We start from the raw sequence: 10332 nt of genomic DNA on the forward strand, positions 1-10332 counted from the left end.
CTGCTCGGTTCTTGGGAGCAGACGTTGAATTAGTTGCCTTTAATGTTGGTCATATCTGTTTGTCCTTGAATTAGTTCTGCAAGTTTGGATTTCCTTCTTGTGCCATGAGTGTGCCAGCGGTGACCTAGCAGCACGTGTTCTGCAGCTCAGCTGGCATCCTTTATCAGAGTATTTTACTGTTCTGCCCACAGTGGCACCACTCACATTGCAGATGTTGGTCCAGCTGTGACTGGCAGTCATGCCGTGACTGGCAGCTTGCTGGAGCCAAGCATTAAAATACCCATCTGCTTTTGATTGCTTGCAGCATGTTCTTCCTCTGAACTGGGGAACAGTCTCTCATTTTTAGTTTTGAACTATCCATTTGCTGCTGTAGGGGAAGCTGCCATTCTTGAGTGAAAACCAGAGTTAGCCTGTGAAGAACCACAAAACAGATGAGGGATGGACAAATTGAAGGACTTAGTCTTGTCCTTCTCCTTGCAACACAGGGCAAAAATAGCCTGGAAACGGACTCATCCCAGTCTGTATTAGCTGTAGTGCAGCTGAGATGGCAGTGGCAGGGGCCCAAAACGTGTGACAGTGCCTGAAGGTCTGCGCACAACACAGCCTCACACCTGGCCCCCAGCAGGTACCACTCCAGGAGCAGGAGCTCCTGGAAGGAATTAGTCCTCTGTCTTGGCTACAGCAGAATTAATTTTGAAAGTCTCTATTCACTTTCCTTCCTTTTTTTCTTATTTCTCCTCGCTTCTGTGTCATGCCAATGTGGTGTTTATGTTATCAAACCGAGATAGCCACTGAGAACTTTATCTAAGCTGTGGTTTGCATTTCAGTTTGTTGTGATGTCTGGAATTGGTGGAGATAAAGCATGGGCTCTATTTTCTGGACTTCATTTTACGTGGCTGACATTTGGCAGTCTGGATCTGCATACTTAATTGTCTAGCTCTTAAAATTATATTTGTTAGGAGAACATCTAGGAATGTTGGTTTGATGATTGTAAGATTTCTGTGTAGAAGAGTCACAGCTCGGCCTTTCTTTTTTTAAACTTTTTGTTTTGTTTTGTTCCAAAAATGAAGTAACAATGATGATACAGGACCACGAGAGGGCACTCTGGCTCTTTGAGTGCTCCTTACTAAACTTTTACCACTGAGGACTACAAAAGCGAATAAAATCTTCAGAAGAAAAATGCTGATTTATTTCTAATAGAATAAATTACAACCAGGTATATTTTTTCTAGCTTATCAATGGTCTTATCACAATCTTGTTATTAATTATGCACAAAGATGATAGCACTGGTTTTGGAATGCATATGTAAAGTGTGTAAAATAGAAAGATGCACCATGGCGCTTTCCTGACAGTTATTTTTTGGATTTGAAAACAAATGAATTTTCCAGTCTACATATTTTTCTTAACACTGTCCGTCTGATAATTCTACTGAGTAAAATACACAGAAAGGACACTTTGGATTTGTTTGTTTGTTTGTTTGTTTTGGTTTTTTGTTTAAAGACATCCACCACTAAGCACACACTACTACTTCACTCAAAGCAGCCTGGCTTAACAGAGAACAGTGTTCAGTATTTGCCTCTGTGTGTATTTGGCCATTGTGATTTTACCAGAAGTAGTGTATTAGTTGAGAGAGCTGAAATGAGCACACAAAATGCTCATCCCTGGGGGTTTTCTACCTCTGTGTCAATAGGACTGATTTTTGACTGAGCTAGTGAACTGCTGAACACTGATCACAGCTTCTCCCAGTGGCAAGGTTACAGTGATAATGAACCTTTTTTAGCCTTTCTCACTCAGCGAGATTCTTTCATCTGATTTTAGACTTGGTGTGGACCCTTCTGAAGAGATTCTGCTAGAAGTGCTTTCCTTCTGTGAGTTACACCTTACCAGACTCCCCAGTAACAAAACTTGTGACTCTTCTTCACCGTTTGGCGGTTCCAGTGCCGCTTGGTCATTTCAGCGAGGGCAGCCAATTGTCTGGAGTTAACCAAACGATACAAAAACGGCACTTCACGTGCCCTTTGACTACTGCCACTTCAGAAGCAATTGTAATAAGAATCACCACAATCTCAACCCCAAGAGTCGCAGGGCTGTAGGGCATTACACATTTTTATCGGCTGTCGCTGGCTTCCAGCGCAGCGCTGCCTCCGTGACAAAGAAAGATGGGCTCGGTGAGAGCCCCCGGTTGTTGCACACAGACTTAGCTGCTCTTGGAGAGGCTCTGACAGGCAGAAGGCTCTCAGGCAGCTCCTGACTCAGCCCCAGACCCCATCTTTTGCAGATTATAGGCTCTCTTCCTGGCCAGTCACCAAGAAATCCTTCCCTACAAGCCTGATTCCTATTACTAGCACAGGGGGGCAGAGCCCAGAGCACTGCATTAACCCATCCCTGGCCAGAGGATGGTTTGTATATTCTATCATCTTGCTTTATTTTCTTTCAAAGCTTCTGATTAGGAGTGTGTGCCTCTCTGTCCTCGTATGTATCAAATGGACACAACCAAATTACAGAAAGTTATCTTTAAATTGGTTTGGAAACACAGAGGATCCCAATTCTTGATGGTGGCAGAAAGTTAGAATAGCAGTTGTTGAAGAACTGGTTAAAATACATTGTCAGTGCCTCAAGTTCACAAAACACTGAGTAGGAACTGTGGGGTTGAGGGGAAGGTTTGTTTTCATGGCCTATGGAGGGCTGGCAGTTTGAAGTTTTCCCCTCTGCATAAGTACGGCAACATTTGTAAGCTACTCCAGATCACTTGCTGGAATGTAAAGTCAGCAAAATTCTGCACTTCAGAAAATGATTGTACAGCAGGACTCTGGTAGAGGAAGTATTTTGGGTCTCAATAAGACAATGTGTTCAGCTTTTTAGTAGCTTTAATGGTGCTCCTTTAGGCATGAATTGGGGTGCATTTTCTCACTTTCCGTTTCTCCCTCGTAGAAGAGTCTGTCCCCTGAGCTGCTTCTCTTTATTGTCACCGCTGAGCCATACACACTATGGGGAATGATGTTATTTCGCAGGATGATTCACTGTATTTACCATTTGGGAGAAATCATGCCTCCGTCTCAAATTTCCTCTCCTCCCTAGCAGTCACTGGCAGCCAGGAGTGTCATGGTCAAGGGCTGGATTCAAAACTCAGCTGCAAATTAAAGGTCGGAGCCAAGCCAGTAGCTGGTATTCAAACTGGTGTCCAAAGTGACGAGCAAGACATGGGGATGCAAAGCTGCTACTGTGCTGAGCACAGAGCTGCCCACCACTGGCATGGGGGAAAGATAAAGACCAAGGTGAATGCTGTATTTGAATTGTCTCATGGTTTAAGGAGGCTTCCCACCCACTTGAGACCTTCACTCAGGACTGCTGCCTTTGGAGGTGAGACTTGGTACATTTCTGGTTTGTGGCACCTGGTCAGGATGTATGGAGACTTCTGCAGTTCCTCTGTCTGCCTGTGAGGATTCAAACTTCTCACCCACATGCCTCAGCTCTTTTCCACGTCCCAGGCCTGTTCCTGTCTATTATCCAACAACTGTTTCGTGGAGAGTAAAGAGGACCATCTGGCAACAAAAGCACTCTCTTTAGCTCTGCTAATTGTACCGGATGCCCTCCATGGATTCTCCAAACCACAGTAGTTTCAGTTCTCAAAATGTTGATGATATATAAAGATAGGAGAAAATAATATAATGTGGCAAATTGCTTTTTGGAGTGATTTCATGGAATATAAAATACTTAAAGATATAAAATGTAACAAAAACACGTGTCAGACAAATGAGAACACAGGAAATCTGAGGTAATTTCCCTTTGGGATACTGAAAACGTTATGGGCTACGCGGCTGCTGCACTCCCCAGGAGACTGCAGTGGCATTTGTGGAACCACTACTTGGTGCTTTCTTAATTCACACTGCATTGTCTTTTTTGAAGTTGGACACCTTTGGTTTTTTCCTCCAACACTTAGGTGGAATAAGCCTGTAAAATACTTTTTTTTTTTGAGGAGTAATGTCTTGTCCAGTATTTGAAAGGCTAGCTGTGGGGGAAGTTCCAATTGATATGTATTTGACTTACACTTGAGAACTCAGATATTCTGGTAACTAGGTCACTTTGGCATCAGTCTTGTGAAACTGTGACAGTTTTTGTGGCTTCTCTGCTGAGTTTCACACTCAACAACTTACATCCTGCTTCTATGTGCCAAACATCTGCGCCTGTTACTTTCCTTTGTGTTGTTTTGAAAATCTCCCAGTTCTTGACGTTAGAATGGGTGGCTGAGAACCTGATGAGATCAATTCGTGTTCTAACTAGTGGAGAAGGACTCTTGACAAAAAATAGTCCTGGCCACTGTTAGTTCAGGCTCACAGATATTGAAAATCTGGTATTCTGCAGAATTTTAAGAAGTGCAATCGACCTTGGGGTTATAGCTAAGCTACTGAAATAAGCAGCAAGTGCTGGCTGCTGTTTTGAGTCTACTGAAGGCTGAATTGTTTTTTCCTGCTTCAGTTCCTGACTGATATGGAAGACGCCTGAGATGAAGATCACAAAGCAGCTGAACCAAATCTAATCTGTGTATTTAGAGGATTATCCAAAATCAAAATGTTGAAATGAGACTTTCAAAGGTACCTTTTCCATGTGTCCTGAAGCTTCATCTCTTCTTTCATCACGGGAGGAAGAGAGTGCTGACTTAGTCATTTGTAGTCAGAACACAATGATGCTGACAGTCCTGGGAGATAAATATAGCTGAGGACCTCAGGAAAAGGGGTTGAAGCCATGTATTATTCTTAGGAAGAGAAGTACTGTCAAAGACCATCAGTGAAACGTGTAGATACCTTTGTAAGACTTCCAAATTTCAGTGAAATTGTTATACCCTGAATAATGGTAGATTCAGGCTTTGCCAAAATGCAACTGGACAAATCTGTTACTTCCCATATGGAAAGCAACTGTTCAAGCAAGTTATATAATTATACATTATAACATTGCTTCTGTCCAAAACCTAGGGCTGCTGCAGACATAAGCCAAGATTTTTTTTTTCGTTTCTTGCTATAACTAGATTTTATTTTTTTTGTGTGTGTATGTTATTCAATTAAAACCGTAAGGGAGTAAACAATTCCATTCTTTTCTCTTTCCACCCTCACCAGTTCCATATCTGATGATTTACCATTGACTATTTTGGAATATGAGTTGGCAGTTTTGGCCTCACTGCTCCGCGTTGGTTTTCCTGGATTGAGGCTAATGAAACAATAAGCATTTTTCTGCTGTGGTAAGCCTGATTTCCCCACCCCGCACTTCCAAAGGTGGATTCTGAAGTTGATATCATACCTTAAAGAAGTCAATGTAAATTAAAGAAAGCAATTTGGAAAATAAACAGATCTTCCACTCATTTTGCATAAAAAGCTCTAACAGTGTTCAGAACTTAGTGCTTGTCTTTTGAACCCTCTACAAACATTTGCCTTACGCAGTAGAGACCCACATTAAAAACTAATATCCCCAAAAATGGAGAGGAAAATGCCTGTATTTAGAAGAATATTAGCCCAATTAAATTGGAACTCTACTAGACTTGGTAACCAGAGAATGTAGTTATGGCTGCAAGACCTATCCACTCTCTTGCCAAGATAGCTGTGCCACATTTTAGATGGTGGTAACTGAGAGACTGAAGGACATCTGGATTTCATGTCAGCAGATGACTTTTACTTTACCAGAGCAGTCTTATGCCAGCTTTGATCTGGTGTAATTATGATCTGGGTTAAGCCTAACCCAGCAAAAAGCTGTGCATGTTTAACCTGGATCACAGGTAGATATGGGATTAATCCAACTAAGCGCACTGCAGCCCAAAGACTTGCAGTGGCCTGAGGGACGGAGCAGTGTAGGAGGTGACAAGGTGGCCTTCCATGTCAGGTCTAATTTATGATGGTTTAAAATGCTTTGTAGGCCTTCAGATTTACTGTGTTTCTGTATGCCATATTTCCATAAAAAATAAAAGACATTGAGTACAGAGCTAAGAGGCAACAAAGTGAGCAAAACGGTTTAAGGCATTGCAGTGGTACTGTGCTGATTTAAGGTACCAACTTTGCTGCAGGAAACTTGGAAAGTGATTGCTCATCACTGGTAACAACACTGCCTATTCAAGACATGGCATCCAATGCATTCGGAACGTGCTAATTTAAAAAAACGAAAGCATTTATTTACAAAAAAAGAGTAAAGCAACTAGAATTGCTATTCCCATGTGAATGACTGAGGTTGTGCTCCTGTGAGTGAGAAGAAGGTTAGTGCTGGGCTGTGGATGTGTGAGCTACCTGGGGAGCTGTATGGAGAAAATGTCTGAAGTTAGATACAGCAATTGTTTTCAGCTGGACGTAGATGCAGTTGTTTTCTCCTGACAGAGATGTCACTGCAAACATTTGCTCTGAACAGTTGTGGACAGCTGAAATTCCAAAGCCAATGCTTAGAGATTTGGTGCCTCTGCTTGTCCTGGGACTCATGGCAGGACATTACCAAAGTGCACAGAGTGTGACATAAAATGCGGTGGTTCTCTCTGTGGAGCAGGGAGTGTTTTTATTATAAATGACTCAAAACCCATTTGGGAATGAGTAAATAAAATTTAATTAGAGCCCATTAAAATGACAAAGCAAAGGGGGAGAACAGCGCTGGGAGCCTGATGTAACCCCTCCTGCCCACCAGAGACTCAGCTCACAAAATGGTCTCTCTGGCTTTTATACCCTGAGATTGCATCAGTTCATTAATATTCATGAGCAGCCCTTACATGCCCCTCTGGCCCCTCCCACAACTGGCAGCTTTGCCCATATATGGATACTTGGCCCCACCCAAGGCCTGTCAATCAGTCCTTCCATGCCTTTCATTGGTGGAGCCCTTCTCATCTCTTGATTGGTGGTGCCATGTTACCCTGCCAGGCCTCTAGCAACAAGTGTCCCCAACTGCCTGCCACCTCTGATGAGGGGCAAATAAACTCTTCGCATACGTGTTTTTGCGTGTCAGCCAGAGCTGCCAGGCAGTGACCACAAAAGGGGAGGAGAGTGTTGAAGGGAGAACAGAAGAGGGTTCAAAACCATACTGGAACAACAAAAGCACCTGTCAAAAGAACTGCAAGCCTTAAACAGGAGTTCTCCCCACCATTCTCAACAACTCCTCCTCATTTGCATGAGCCAGTCACCACACCTCATTCATGACATTTTCCTCTGCTGCTCTTCTGCTTGTCTTTTCCTGAGCTTTGACCAGCTTGGTCTGTGAGGACTCCACAGTTTCTGGCTGCAGGTGCTCAGCCTGGTCAAATCCTTGCTCTAGGTTAGGGTGAGATAGGGAGTTGCATCCCCTTCTCCTTGCCTCCTACCTGGCTTCCCAGGACAGGAAGGGGGAATCACTGAGCCTGGGCCTCTCTCTGAGTGACTGAGGGAGGCATAGGGGATTGGGGACATGGGGGATGCTGCAGGACACAGCTGCCCTGCATCTGGAACATGGACAAGCACAGCTGCCCTGCACCTCTCCGGGGTGCCCCAGGGCTACTGGGCACACGGCTGTAGAAAGCACCAGTAAAACACCAGACAGCATTGTTTGCCCTTCCTCACCCAGAAAATCCCAAATGGGTAGGCCTGAGGAGGAATTAGTGAAGGGTTTATTTACCTTCAGAAATAGAGAAACGAGGGTGTTTAGGACTTCTGTGAAAAATCCTGTCTTCTCAAATAAGCTCTAGGTTTCAGTAATATTGCTGGATTTTTGTGAGGCACAGTTTCCCTCAATTTAGATCACTGTTTTTCATAGGAAATTTAATTAAAAAACATGTATGTCTTACTAAATGGAAGTCTGTGCTAGAAAAACAGTGGAGGTTTTCTGAAGCCAGTACTTGTCTGGTTCTGGCATAAGCAAAGGAATTGCTTTTAAAAGTTCTCATCTTATGAGAGCAAAACAGAACCAGGATCAAAAATCTTAAGATTTGTTTTAAAACCCTATGATTATTTTCTAAGTTGAATCTTAATGGAAAAATGATAAGTCTCAGACTTAGAACAATCTCTGAAAATTATTTATCTTTAAGAGTACTTCACGTTTTATTCTTACTTTTTGTTTGTTATACTGCTTAAACTGATGCCTGATGTTGGATATGAATCTTAATCTAGTGGACACTTCCTGGGATGCTTCCCACCTTGACTTTAAGGCTGGACATCATTTTATGACTGTTATGTTGCCTTTGAATTTTTCTTATGGAAGAAGATTAAAATAATCTCTATATATTTGCATTTATATTTTCCCCTCATACAACAGAACCATTTTTTGGTTTTAGAAGTAAAATATGTGTTCTTTTAAAGAAAATTCCATGGTGTTTGGAATAAAGTATATAAAAGTAGCTGATTCCAACTGCTTAACCGTTCTGAGAGTCCATTATAAAAAATCATTTTTTCCAGTAGCCAAGTCCATGAACAGTTCCTTTTCAAGCCTCTGAGTTATTCTCTGAGCATTTATCACTTAAAAAAAAATAAAACCTAATTTTAATTGTTGGAACTACATTTTTTTTTCAATTTTATTCACTTAAGCGAGTGGAGGGCTCCCATGGTTCTCACCCTTACTCGTAGTTATTTTTCTTTAAAGCAGGTTTTGACACTTTAAATGGGCCACTGTTTAATAAATTAGGATTTTTATTAAATGACTTCACAAAACATTAAGTTTTCATAATTTTTAAACCTGCTGTTGAAAAAGAGAGGTACTAGTGGAAAACTAAGCTGGCTCAGCACAGACCATCATCTGGTCATGCTAGTCTGGGTGGGACACTGACCAAACTGTTTCGCTGCCATCACAGCCTGGTTAGTGCTTCTTACTCCTGCAGAAATGCCCTGGAATTCTCTCTCATCCCTCAGCTCCTGTGAAAGGTGCCCATTCCCAAAACTCTGCCTAGTGAAACCTCATTAGATGTTCTGAGACTTTTAATTCCCAGACTTCTCTGTTAGTGCTGTCACTGTGGAGCTTAAGAAGTCTGTGAGCTAGTGACTTTAACAAGTACACTCTTCCCATTATCCTGCAAACTGCTGGGTTTCTCAACAAGTGCTTTAAAAATGTCCTGATCATTATTTCCTTCTCCTCTTCTTCCTAGACTTTGCTGAAAAATTCTGCTTGATAGAGGCCACAATACTGCCCAGTGATGCATCTTCCTGACAGTCCTGTCCCTGTAAATTCCTGGTATATATTCCTTCAGGTTTTTTCAAGTTTGAAGCTGGATACATTTATATTTCTAAATCATTGTTGCTTGCCTGAATCTGCTACAATAATTCGTTTTCCTGGTGCAAACCTCAGGGCATAGTGGGATGTGACTGGAATTGTACTACTCTTGGAAGTCAGTGCAGAGGAGAAATGACAGTGGAGTGCCTTATGGAAATGAAATATTATGTGGAATCTCTCTATGCAGCAGTGAAACAAGAACAAGGAGAGAGTCTTGAGAGCCAGGAAATAGTGAGTCCTGAAGAAGAGACCTTACAGAAAGAGTTTGGGCACTCAGAATAGTGGAGTATGATAGTCTCCCATTTCCATGGCTGTCTGTATCACAAACAGTTGTGTTTAAGTAACTGTTTCTCAGTTCCCCTGACATTATGCATCCTCTCCAACTATTGCTTCATATAGGTTTTGTTATTAGCAGGACAGAAATTGTATAACTATTGTACAACTGTAACAACATCGGAAATCTGTGTTGCTCAACATAAATACATTCTGAACGTCCCAGACTGCAGTGTGTGATGAGAGATCTGAGCTGTCTGGGGAATCCAAACCATGGGAAAAAAAAACCAGGGACACTAAAACGCCTAAAAACGTGAACAGCTTTTCAAAATCATAGTTTGAGTCTGATTTTTTTCACCTAACTCTTTTCTTTGTGGTTTATTTTTTTGACATTCTGCTTCATGTATGCATTTCTCCCCTTCCCTATTGTGCTCTTCCAGCTGTAGAGCTGACACTAGCTATTATGCAATTTATCCCTTCTTTAACACTTAAAAAAAAAAAAAGAGTTTAGTAGAGTTTTGGAGCCATTTAATTTGCTAAGTAGGAGCAATAATTTTGTATGTTAAAGGCTTTCTGATTTTTGAAGTCCTAAGTCTTTTTTTATTACCAAGTTTTTCAAGGTCTGAAAAGTTAGTTTAAAAATCCAAAAAGATTTTGATGTAAACTCTCAGTTCTAGAAACAAGGGCTATGTCCAAAACACTAAATTTTGATTGCAAGTTTCACAGGAATATTTGTACCGTATTTAATAACTAAAGTTTGAGAACTCCAGTGCTTTTGTCCCTCAAAAAATACAGGGAATTTGAGCTTTGGGGTTTTTAGCTACTGATTAACTTGAAGTCTGGTGAGGAAATAGAGGAAAGGAGAGA

At 41.7% G+C, this 10332-nt stretch overlaps 1 long non-coding RNA gene across 1 annotated transcript; it reads left to right on the plus strand.

Annotated features, from left to right (window-relative positions):
• Positions 1-5005: 5005 nt before the first annotated feature.
• Positions 5006-9692, plus strand: LOC136290733 (uncharacterized). The gene is made up of 2 exons (XR_010721354.1): positions 5006-5233; positions 9068-9692. It is a non-coding gene; the product is annotated as an uncharacterized lncRNA (long non-coding RNA).
• Positions 9693-10332: the final 640 nt, after the last annotated feature.

Source organism: Chamaea fasciata, unplaced genomic scaffold (assembly GCF_029207755.1).
Source record: "Chamaea fasciata isolate MVZ Bird 193981 ecotype frontalis unplaced genomic scaffold, bChaFas1.0.hap1 SCAF_6, whole genome shotgun sequence".
Classification (NCBI taxonomy): domain Eukaryota; kingdom Metazoa; phylum Chordata; class Aves; order Passeriformes; family Sylviidae; genus Chamaea; species Chamaea fasciata.